General features: G+C 46.7%; 1 long non-coding RNA gene across 1 annotated transcript in view; it reads right to left on the bottom strand.

Moving 5' to 3' along the window:
- Window positions 1–7,428: 7,428 nt before the first annotated feature.
- The window catches only part of LOC121861876, a 69,454-nt gene continuing 63,593 nt past the window's right edge, over window positions 7,429–13,289 (bottom strand). Inside the window, exon 3 of the long non-coding RNA XR_006088104.1 lies at window positions 7,429–7,449. This is a non-coding gene — a long non-coding RNA (uncharacterized LOC121861876). The remainder of the gene's footprint in view (window positions 7,450–13,289) is intronic.

The following is a 13,289-nucleotide window of genomic DNA, read 5'->3' on the forward strand; positions in this document are numbered from 1 at the left end:
ACACACCTCTAGAAAAATCATCTCTCTAACACACCTAACTTTAAACGTGTTCCTTAAACCAACTCCAATCGAAAACGCTAACTACATAATTGCCAACACAAGTACCCCTTAACACACACCTATGACAGGCACACACACATACACTCTATAACTACTTAATAATGATACTTAGAGTGTTTTTGAAGGCAGTTTCATTCACGTTTGGTTAACTTTTGGGGAAACTTTCAAGTCGGATAACCGTTACAAGAGCGAGTGTGTGTGTGTGTGTGTGTGTGCCTCCCCCTCCCCCCCTCTTCTGTTGTGGTGGTGGCTGTACTGCGGGGAGCTGAGGGAGGGGGGGGAGGGGTAGGATGAGGAGGAATAGGGGGAGATGAGGGTGGAGGAATAGGGGGAGATTTGGGAGGAGGATGAATGGGGACATGAACGATGATAAAGAGGAGGAAGAGGTGGAGATGAGGGAGGAGGAGACGAAGAGTGGAGGGGACCTAGAGGAGGAGGAGGAGGAAGACGCCTCACTCCTTTGTTCACTAATTCAATATCCTACACTTCATTAACTCACACCCGTTGACACTGTCTTGGTACTCTCCTGACACTGTCCTGGGCGATAATGTCCTGACACTGTCCTGGGTGATAATGTCCTGACACAACCCTGGTACTGTCCTGGGTGATAATGTCCTGACACTGTCCTGGGTGATAATGTCCTGACACAACCCTGGTACTGTCCTGGGCGATAATGTCCTGACACTGTCCTGGGTGATAATGTTCTGACACAACCCTGGTACTGTCCTGGGTGATAATGCCCAGACACTACCCTGACACTGTCCTGGGGTGATATCCTGACACTGCCCTGACTGTCCTGGGTGATAATGTCCTGACACTACCCTGGTACACCTGACACTACCTGACACTGTCCTGGGGTGATAATATCCTGACACTACCCTGTTGATCTATCCTCAAAATAGTCACCTATCCTTTATTGTGGGCGGGATGGGTGTGATGTGTGGGTAAGTTGGGATGGGTGGGATGGGGTGGGGTGAGTGGGTAAGTTAGGGGTGGGTGGGGTGAATGGGTGGGTAAGGGGTGGGTAGGTGGGTTAGGTGTGTGGGTGAGTGAGTGGTTGGGTGGGGTAGGATGGACAGTGTACAGTATGTGGGTAGGTGGTAGTTGGTGGTGTGGGGGTGTGTGGGTGTATGGGTCAGTGTGTGGGTGTATGGGTCAGTGTGTGGGTGTATAAGTCAGTGTGTGGGTGTGTGCCAGTAGGAATATTAGGCACAAGACCCGACAGAAAGGTTGAATAATATGAACACCCGACAGAATAGGACCCGACAGGATAGGACCCGACAGGATAAGTAGACAGCAGGAAGCAAAGAAATATCTGTAGCACAAGCGGCGAGTCCACAAGCAGTAAGTAAGCGACAGCAGGAGTAGGAACATTAAGATCACAAGCAGGAGAAGCGGCACTAACCAGACAGCAAGACTAGTAAAGCAGGCAGTAGGGACACCACCACCACCAGCAGGACGAACAGCAGTAAGCAGGCAGCAGGTGACGTCAGGCTGAAGGAGTAGTGGTGACGGCTGGTCATTAGCGACGCCTCGAGATGTTCCCGCCACCCAGCATCTACTTGGTATGCCGGCCCTTACCACCTGCTGCTCTTGTTACTGCTGCTGTTACTCCTGTTACTGCTGCTGCTCCTGTTACTGCTGCTGTTATTCCTGTTACTGCTGCTGTTATTCTTGTTACTGCTGCTGTTACTCCTGTTACTGCTGCTGTTAGTGCTGTTACAGCTGCTGCTCCTGTTACTGCTGCTGTTATTCCTGTTATTGCTGCTGTTCTTGTTACTGCTGCTGTTATTCTTGTTACTGCTGCTGTTACTCCTGTTACTGCTGCTGTTAGTGCTGTTACAGCTGCTGCTCCTGTTACTGCTGCTGTTATCCCTGTTATTGCTGCTGTTCTTGTTACTGCTGCTGTTATTCTTGTTACTGCTGCTGTTACTCCTGTTACTGCTGCTGTTAGTGCTGTTACAGCTGCTGCTCCTGTTACTGCTGCTGTTATCCCTGTTATTGCTGCTGTTCCTGTTACTGCTGCTGTTATTCCTGTTACTGCTGCTGTTATTCCTCCTCCTGTTAATGTTCGTACTGTTGTTGTTGTTGTTGTAATACATTATTTAACTGTTGTTGCTGTTCTTACTGTTGATGCTGTTCTTACTGTTGATGCTGTTATGGTACAACTTCCCTTATAGATGTGGTTATAAATGACGCTCACAGATAATGTCAGCTACAACAAATATGGCGCCTTAACAACCAATATGGCGCCTTAACAACCAATATGGCGCCTTAACAACCAATATGGCGTCCCAACAACCAATATGGCGTCCCAACAACACAAGATACTCTACACCACACCACCAGACGAATAATCTGGGTCTCGAACGTGTGTCCCGGTGAACAAGTCTACGGGTACTGACATCCTTAGTTCAGCGCCTATCTCTCTCTCTCTCTCTCTCTCATTGCTTCACCCCCTTTCTTTTATCTGTCTCTCTCTCCTTCACTCCCTTTCTTTTCTCTCTGTCTCTCCTTCACTCCCTTTCTTTTCTCTCTCTCTCTCCTTCACTCCCTTTCTTTTATCTCTCTCTCTCCTTCACTCCTTCTCTTTTATCTCTCTCTCTCTCTCTTACTCCCAAGATTCTCTCACGCTCTCTCTCTCTCTCTGTTATACGATAAATATATTAGCTGCTTAGGTGTTGGAAGAAGTTAGGTTAGGTTAGGTTAGGTTATAGTAGGAGCAGTTATAGATACGCTATACTACGAGTTATAGAGAGGATATATTATGTTATACAAGGTTATACTAAGTCAGATTATACTACCTGTTCATCCCTTGCTATAAAATTATATATGTAAATTTATACCACACTTCATGGCTTCCTACCCCCCCCCAACGGCGGAGGGAGAGAGGTGGATGGATGATGGATAGAAAGTCCTCTATTTGTCTATCTTTATCCAGAATAGATCATTACGGATAACACTCAGCAGACAGACCAATCACAGAAGAGGTAACAAGTCCACCAATCCCGGAACAGTTACGGAAATTCACCAATCATAGAACAAATACCTAAATCAACCAATCAGAGAACAGCTACCAAAATCCACCAATTATGGAACGGCAATCCAATCCACCAATCACAGAAAAGGTACCCGAGACACCCTACAGGTACACGAGACATCCTACAGGTACTCGAGACATCCTACAGGTACTCGAGACATCCTACAGGTACTTTAGACACCCTACAGGTACACGAGACATCCTACAGGTACTCGAGACATCCTACAGGTACTTTAGACACCCTACAGGTACTGAGAGACATCCTACAGGTACACGAGACCTCCTACAGGTACACGAGACACCCTACAGGCACACAGACACCCTACAGGTACACGAGACATCCTACACGAGACACCCTACAGGCACACGAGACACCCTACAGGTACACGAGAGACATCCTACAGGTACTGACATCCCACAGGTACCCGAGATCCTACAGGTACTGAGACATCCTACAGGTACTCGACACCCTTTACAGGTACTCGAGACATCCTACAGGTACACGAGACATCCTACAGGTACACGAGACATCCTACAGGTACACGAGACATCCTACAGGCACACGAGACACCCTACAGGTACACGAGACATCCTACAGGTACCCGAGACATCCTACAGGTACTGAGACGAGACATCCTACAGGTACTCGAGACATCCTACAGGTACTCGAGACATCCTGGTACCCGAGACATCCTACAGGTACCCGAGACATCCTACAGGTACCTGATACATCCCACAGGCCACGAGACATCCCACAGGCACCTGAGACATCCCAAGGGCACGAGAGACATCCACAGCACAGGCTGAGATCTCACAGGTGCCCTGAGAGACCCTACAGGCACACGAGACACCCTACAGGCAATGGAGACATCCTACAGGTACCCGAGACATCCTACAGGTACTCGAGACATCCTACAGGTACCCGAGACATCCTACAGGTACCCGAGACATCCTACAGGTACCCGAGACATCCTACAGGTACTCGAGACATCCTACAGGTACACGAGACCTCCTACAGGTACATGAGACATCCTACAGGCACACGAGACACCCTACAGGTACACGAGACATCCTACAGGCACACGAGACACCCTACAGGTACCCGAGACATCCTACAGGTACCCGAGACATCCTACAGGTACTCGAGACATCCTACAGGTACTTTAGACACCCTACAGGTACTCGAGACATCCTACAGGTACACGAGACCTCCTACAGGTACACGAGACATCCTACAGGCACACGAGACACCCTACAGGTACACGAGACATCCTACAGCTATACAAGACATCCTACAGGTACTCGACACACCCAGTAGGACTTAATATCCTACGAAGTGAAGAAGCAGCAACAGCAGTATCCTTAGCTGTCCTGTGGGGGTCCTGGTGTAGTGTCCTGCTCTCACCCCTACAGGATATTTGGTGTTCCTTTGATGGTGATGATGATGATGATGATGATGATGATGATGATGATAATGATAATGATGAGGATTCTTCTTCTTCCTATCATCTTTTTCTTCTTCGTGGTCTTCCTTTTCAACCTCTTGTTTCTTCTTCTTCTTCTTTTTACTTTGTTCTCCTTCTTTATTTTACTCCCCTTTCTTCCTCTTTTTATTCTTCTTCTTCTTCTTCTTTTCCCTCTTTATTTTACTTCCCTTTCTTCCTCTTTTTATTCTTCTTCTTCTTCTTCTTCCTCACTTTACTCCTATTTTTTCTTCTTCCTCATCTTATTTTTATTCCCCTTCTTCCATACCAACAACCCCTCCCTCCCGCACCCCCCCTCCCCCTAACAATGACTGACACCCACAAACACCAACTCATCCCCACACAAACACCCCTCCTCTCCCTGAACAAACACCTCTCACTCACAAACACTTCCCTAACCACACAAACACTCCTTCTCTCCCTGAACAAACACCTCTCACTCACAAACACTTCCCTAACCACACAAACACTCCTTCTCTCCCTGAACAAACACCTCTCACTCACAAACACTTCCTAACCACACAAACACTCCTCTTCTCCCTGAACAAACACCTCTTATTCACAAACACTTCTCTCCCTGAACAAACACCTCTCACTCACAAACATTCCTTCTCTCCCTGAATAAACACCTCTCACTCACAAACACTTCCCTAACCACACAAACACTCCTTCTCTCCCTGAACAAACACCTCTCACTCACAAACACTTCCCTAACCACACAAACACTCCTCTCCCTGAACAAACACCTCTTATTCACAAACACTTCTCTCCCTGAACAAACACCTCTCACTCACAAACATTCCTTCTCTCCCTGAACAAAAACCATAACTCACAAACACTTCTCCATATACACAAACAACACTATCAATAGACAAACGACACCTTAAAAACAAAAGCCCCCTTACCTCACACAAACAACCATTCCATACAAACACAAACAATATCCCTTATAAACAAGCCTCCACACCCACAAATAATCCTCCTTTCTAGGCACAAACAACGCCCCTTAAACAAACACACCCTCGAACACTCACAAACACTAGAAATCAATTAAAAAAAAGGCAGAAAAATATCGTGTTTCTCCCAGGTGGTTCTTGAAGGCGGTGTGGCCTAAGGTCTTGCAGTGCCAGCCGCGTCGGAGGCTGCCCTGGGAAAAAAAAACTCCAGTATGTCCTGTAGCAGCTGAAGAGATGTAGTCATTAATGCTGCCTGATACATGGAGAGGGAATGGAGAGGGCTAGGTAATGGTGGTGGGGGCTGGAGAGGTGCCTGGTGAGGGGCTGAGTAATGGTGGAGGGATACAGAGGGGTAAGTGTGGGTAGTGGTGGAGAGGGCTGGGTAGTGATGGAGGGGGCTGGATAGTGGTGGAGAGAGCTGGATAGTGATGGAGAGGCCTGGGTAGTGTGGGGAGGGCTGGGTAGTGATGGAGGGGGCTGGGTAGTGGTGGAGAGGGGATGAAGAGGGTTGAGTAATGGTAGGTAGTGGTCGAGAGCTAGTGGAGTGGGCCAGAGAGGGCTGGATTGGATCAAGCAGAGTAGGGTGAAGGGTAATGAGAGGGAAGGTAGTAAGAAAGGAGGCGGGGAGAGGAGTAAAGAAAGGAAGAAAGAAAGAAGAGAAAGGAGGAGTTGGAGGAGGAAAAATAGAGGAGAGACGGACAGAGAAGGAAGGAGGGGGGGAGGAAGGAGGGAAGGGAGGAGGGAGGGGAGGAAGGGAGGGGGGAGGGAGTGAGGGAGGGAGTGGTATAGAGTGGAAGGGATTGATAGGATAGGAAAGGGGAATGAAGGGAAATGGGGTCAAAAGTAGGGAGGGAAAGGGGGAGGGAGAGGAAGGGAGGGCGAGATGGTGAGGGCCAAAGGCTGTTCTTCCCTCTTGGTAGCGCTTGAGAAGGATCATCTTAACTGACCACCTACTTCCCCCTCTCTATCCCCCCTCCTACCTGCTTGAACCCCCCTCCCTCCTCCTCCCAGCCCCCCTCCCTCTTGCCTGCTTGTCCTCCTCCTCCTCCTCCCTGCTTCAATCCCTCTTGCCTGCTTGTCCTCCTCCTCCTCCCTACCTCTTTCTGCTTGTTACGTTACAAACAAAAGTAAACAATCAACTTGGAGCAAACTACAACACTTACAATACGTTTAACTCTTTTAGTGTACAATTAGGGTAGACAACCTGTATGCAAACAAAATAAATAAATAAATAAATAAATAAATAAATAAATAAATAAATAAAATAAATAAAATAAAATAAATAAATAAATAATAAATAAAAAAGACCTGCCCCCCAAAATGTTAACAAAACCTAACCTAACCTAGCGTAGAATTATTAATAAAAGGAGGCACCAGTACTTTCCTCAGGACTTCAGAATAGTGACACAAATTCAGGTTAGAATTTATCATTTAGAATCGAAACTAAACCAAGATAAAAATACATCTATACAATATATCATCTGGGAGAGAAAAGTTGACATGTGGTGCACTGAAATATATACATTGTATGGACATTAAATCACCTGGAAATTTGTTTGTGTATTGTACTAAAACACTTAACCTAACCTAACCTAACCTAACCTAACCTAACCTAACCTAACCTAACCTTACCTTACCTTACCTTACCTTACCTTACCTTACCTTACCTTACCTTACCTTACCTTACCTTACCTTACCTTACCTTACCTTACCTTACCTAACCTAACCTAACCTAACCTAACCTAACATAACCTAACCTAACCTAACCCAAGACAAGCCAAGCCAAGCCAAGCCAAGCCAAGCCAAGCCAAGCCAAGCCAAGCCAAGCCAAGCCAAGCCAACCTAACCTAACCTAATATCTAGTGTGTAAAACTAACACTGTGTACTTACCTTCTACTGACGCCTCAACCTGTAAAACATAAACCAGTGTTAGATACAAGGTTTTATTTAACAGGTTTAATGAATATTTATTCTGAGATTAAATCCATAAAGAAATCAGGAATTAAAATCTATTATTCCATCCAAAATGTTAAAATAATGTTAAAATTCCACTGATGTTTAATGCCGCTGATTATTTAACATCCATTCTTCAGGTACCAAAGACCTTCAGTGATTACTACAGCTAGGGGGAAAGGGAGGAAGGGAGACAGGGAGGCAGGGAGGCAGGGAGACAGGGAGACAGGGAGACAGGGAAGAAGGGAGAAAAGGATATGTCTACAGGAATTTCTCTCAGGTAGACCAAAGATAAAAAGATCTCCCCCAATACTCAATATATTCCCTTATATAGAACTAATATTATCCCAGTGTTTAAGAGGATGATGTTCACCTCTGATGCCGCCCCTTAATGCTTCACACAGACACATACACATATGCATCCTTACCTGCAGAGGATACATGTGTGGTGTAGTGAGGATTTTGCAGCGTGTAGTAGGGCCTATTGTGTGTGTGGATGTTGCAGCGTGTATTAGGGCCTATTGTGTGTGTGTGGATGTGAGGATGTTGCAACGTGTAGTGTTGTGTGTTACATCGTGAGTGAGGTAGTATAAGGCTGAATTGCACTGTGTTGCATCGATTGCTATGTTAAATCGCCTGTGTTGCATCATTTATTGCATCATGGTTGACTGAGTGTTACAGGAGTGTTGATCAACGAAATACTTTTATCCTGTGTTGCACAGACCTACCGACCTGAGTGTGTTGTACAAACGGTATTGCAGTGATTGTTGCATTAAATCGCCTGTGTTGCATCAGTTACTGCAGAATGAATGACGGTGTGTTACATTAACGAGTGGTGACCGGCCAGAAGACTGTATTGTACTGTACAGGTGTTGGACAAGTAACACAAGTTGAGAAGAACTTTGTAGCCCCCTCTCACACACACACACACACACACACACACAGAGGTACCACCAATACTATAGTACATACCAACTTTAAATACACCCCCACCCCACACGTACAGACACTAACACGCACTGTCAGGAAGGTAATTCACTCCTCACCTCAGCCATCTGCTCCCAAACTACACATTTTCCTCTGCCTCGGAATTTTTTAAAGAATTCACGAGGCAAATTCTCTCTCCTGACTGCTGGGGAGTGTGATGGCGTATTTAATTGCCTCACTTTGAGCCTCGTACACGGAAATAGCATCTACAATGACGGACTATGTTTAGCTTACCTGAAGCTTAAGACACCCCAGTTTATTTCACCTGGAGATTAACCGCCCAAACGCTAACCTAACCTAACCTAACCTAACTTTAACTTACCTTGACTTACACTAACCTTACCTTATCTTACCTAACACTTCCCTGCACCTGCTCTATCCTAACCTAACTTAACCTAACTCAACTCAACTCAACCTAACCTAACTTAACCTAACCTAACCTACCTTGCCCTAAATAGTTCCTCTTCGGGTAAAATAAACCGGGATACCTAATCTTCAGGAGATACCAATGTTTAAGTGTCCTTTAGTTCCTAGTTACGTCATGATAATACCTTCTAAAATAACGTACTGTACGTAAATGTGTCCTTATGTTACGTACGATGCCTTGAGAACCTGGGGAGAATAAGTCCGTTTCTCTCTCTTACGATATTAACACAGACACCACATAATGCGCGGTGTGAGGGGAGATGAGGGGAGTATAAGGCACCTCCCTCATCCACGGTGTGAGGGGAGATGAGGGGGGGCATAAGGCACCTCCCTCACCTTCATGCACGGTGTGAGGGGAGATGAGGGGAGTATAAGACACCTCCCTTACCCTCAAGATATCAGGACTGACGCATTTTTTAGTTTAATAAATTTATTGGCAGAGCTTGTAGTACAGTTTGCCTATTCTGAGTAATTCAGTCAGGTCTTGACACTGAGGGTGGTATCACTTCTCACTGCCACGCAGGACAGAGGTTCATACACAAAGAAATACATCATATTCATTAACAGCTATAAATGTATAGAGGTCAGATTCATATGGGTAATGTCACTGTTCACTGCCATGCAGGACAGAGGTTCGTACACAAAGAGATGCATCATATTCATTGACAGTACATATACATATATGTACACACACACATACACATACATACATACACATATACATACACATATACATACATATATATATATATATATATATATATATATATATATATATATATATATATATATATATATATATATATATATATATATATATATATATATATATATATATATATATATATATACATATGCACACATACACACATACATACATACATATGCGTCGGTCAGATTCGTGTGGGTAATGTCACTCTTCACTGCCATACAGGACAGAGGTTCGTACACAAAGAATGCATCATATTCATTGATACTATGTATAGGTCAGATTCATGTGGGTAATGCCACTGTTCACTGCCATACAGGACAGAGGTTCGTACACAAAGAAGGAAATACATCATATTCATTAGCAGCATGGGGCTGACGGCTGCTACACACCGTCTGTCAGCACCAACACCTGACGATTTACCGAGACTAACACCTTATTTAGTTCATTCCCTCCTGATGGCGGCTTGATGCTCACCTGTTCAATGACTTATTTCCCTTTTTTTCCTTTTTCCCTTTTCTTTTTTCCTTCTTTGTATTGTTTATGTTTACGTGGGACTTACAGTGAGTTGGTGAGTTTACGTGGGATTTACAGTGAGTTGGTGAGTTTACGTGGGATTTACAGTGAGTTGGTGAGTTTACGTGGGATTTACAGTGAGTTGGTGAGTTTACGTGGGATTTACAGTGAGTTGGTGAGTTTACGTGGGATTTACAATGAGTCGGTGAGTTTACGTGGATTTACAGTGAGTTGGTGAGTTTACGTGGGATTTACAGTGAGTTGGTGAGTTTACGTGGGATTTACAGTGAGTTGGTGAGTTTACGTGGATTTACAGTGAGTTGGTGAGTTTACGTGGGTTTCACGTGGGATTTACAGAGTTGAGTTGTGTGAGTTACGTGTGAGATTTACAGTGAGTTGAGTGTGGGAGTTTGAACGTGGTGAGTTGGTGAGTTTACGTGGGATTTACAGTGAGTTTACGGTGAGTTTACGTGGAGAGTTTACAGTGAGTTGGTGAGTTTACGTGGGAGTTTACCTTTGCGTCCGAGTTGGTGAGTTTACACGTGGGAGTTTACAGTGCGGCATTTACAGTGAGTTGGTGAGTTTACGTGGGATTTACAGTGAGTTGGTGAGTTTACGTGGGATTTACAATGAGTCGGTGAGTTTACGTGGATTTACAATGAGTTGGTGAGTTTACGTGGGATTTACAATGAGTTGGTGAGTTTACGTGGGATTTACAGTGAGTCGGTGAGTTTACGTGGCTCGCTTATGGGTCCTCTGCGCACCTCCACCGCGCATGTTTACATTGTATTGGCGGGAAAACGAGTGTCTGTGTGTGTGTGTGCTAACGTCGCCTGTCACAACAGAGGAGACCTTGTTGTTGCTGTTCTTTTACCTCAGGGATAAATTGCGAACGCCTTTGGCAACACAACAAGGACAGGTTAAAAAAGAAGAGATTATTTAGCCAGATTGGATAATTTAGCTTAGCCAGGCAAGAGAGAGAGAGAGAGAGAGAGAGAGAGAGAGAGAGTATAAACAGTCATCTCCAGGTGTAATGTTACGCCCTACAGTGCCTCCCTCGCTAATGTGGCACCGTGGCACTGCTCTTGAAGCACCGTGTGGCACTCCTCCTCACCTGCCACACGTCGCTTCACCTGTGTACCTTAATGCCCAATCAATTAACATATGAACACACCTGAACCAAAACTTACCTGTGTTAGTACAAGCATCATGGCCAATTAATTAACACACCTGGACCAAAACTTACCTGTGTCAGCACCTGTTTTCAGACCTAAGGCAAAATCTCTCTTAACTATCACACTACTTGAGTTACGGTTCCTGGTGTGTCCTGCGTCGCCCCGAACATACATACATACATACATACATACATACATACATACATACATACATACTGTACATACATACTGTACATACATACACCTCAGATATAAAAATGTTAGATTACCTGAGGATTAAATACCCTATTATACCCCCAGGTAGTGTTAAGGTATTCAATCATCAGGTGAAATAAGCTGGGGTGTCTAATCTACAGGTGATCCCATGAGTCTGTCGCTGGGTTACTGAGAACAACATCTGCCTCCAAGAACTCATCCCTCTGTTGATCTGTCCTGTGTTGATGTATCGTCCAGTTCTCACCTGTTTGTGTGTCTGTTTGCCCTTGTGGTGTTTGTGGTGGTGGTGGTAGTGGTGGTGGTCAAGTGTGGTGATGGTATGTGGTGTTAGTGGAGGAGTATGGTGGCGGTGGTGGTAGAGTTTGGTGGTGGTGGGTGTGGGTTAGCAGTGGTGGTACCTGTGGTTGTAGTGGTACAGGGAGGATGGGAGCAACAAATTGACGGAGGGTGGAGTAGGTGAGGGTGGAGTAGGTGAGGGTGGAGTAGGTGAGGTTAAAGTAGGAGGGGGCGTAGAAGGTGGGGGTGGAGTAGGTAGGGGTATAGGAGGTAGGGGTATAGGAGATTGGGGTGGGTGTAGGGTGTACTGTGTGGCCGGGAGGGGTGTGGGCGTTGGCTGGCTAGCATGGTGTATGGCAGGTACTTGGTGGGCTACAGCTGCCACTCCTTCAGGCCCCCTACTGCACTCTACACCTCCTAAAGCCCCACCAACGACACCTTCCCCAGATAACAGTTGTAAACGATCGCTTTCCCGACCAAACTGTGGGGAATGGATCATTCTGTGATACTCGAAGACCTTATTAGGAAGAAAGTGGTGCGTGCGTGTGAGGGAGGTGCCCGTGGTCGACGACACTTGGTCTCACTTAATGGCCACGTCGGCCGTGTTTCTCAACTCCGGGGGAACATTCTGGGCTCTGTTTATCTCCCTCACAAGGCCACCTGAGTCCCCCATCTCACCCCAACACTTCCCACGCGCCTTCCACCCACTGTGTTTTGGGGAATTTCCACCGATAAGGTTTTTTTTCTTCTTCTTGAAACTCCTGATCGTCTTCACCACAGGGAGGAAAATACATGTCTGGACGCCGCCCCGACCTTCCCTCCCTCTGGCGGTGGCCCCTCTCCTACACACATGTCGAAGGCAACCCGAAGCCTCGACCCGGGGAGCCGAGATCGTGTTCAATCGGTGTCGCTGACGGGTTTTATGTCCGGGCGGGTCTTTTGGTGTTGACCTGATGGGCTTGAGACGACCACACTCGCGCTCTGGTGAGGGGATCTGCGGGGCTCAGTGGCCAAGCTCCTCTCACTGTAGCGGCGTCTTGATCTGGTCGTGTGATCTGCTCTACCGTGCCACGGGCTAATGATTTTCTCGGCTAGCAGGTTGTTGGGCATTACTGCGGCACGGCCCAGCTGGGGGACATTTGTGGGTGGCTCACTGGTGCTGTGGGAGGGAGGGGGACATGTGTGGGTGGCTCATTGGTGCTGTGGGAGGGGGCATTTGTGGGTGGCTCATTGGTGCTGTGGGAGGAGAGGGTGTGGGTGGCTCATTGGTGCTGTGGGAGGGAGGAGGACATGTGTGGGGTGGCTCACTGGTGCTGTGGGAGGGAGGGGGACATGTGTGGGTGGCTCACTGGTGCTGTGGGGAGGGGGAGGACATGTGGGGTGGCTCACTGGTGCTGTGGAGGGAGGGGACATGTGTGGGTGGCTGACTGGTGCTGTGGGAGGGGAGGGGACAAGTGTGGGTGGCTCACTGGTGCTGGGGGGAGGGACATG

The sequence above is a fragment of the Homarus americanus genome, unplaced genomic scaffold (assembly GCF_018991925.1).
Source record: "Homarus americanus isolate GMGI-L3 unplaced genomic scaffold, GMGI_Hamer_2.0 scaffold39889, whole genome shotgun sequence".
Classification (NCBI taxonomy): domain Eukaryota; kingdom Metazoa; phylum Arthropoda; class Malacostraca; order Decapoda; family Nephropidae; genus Homarus; species Homarus americanus.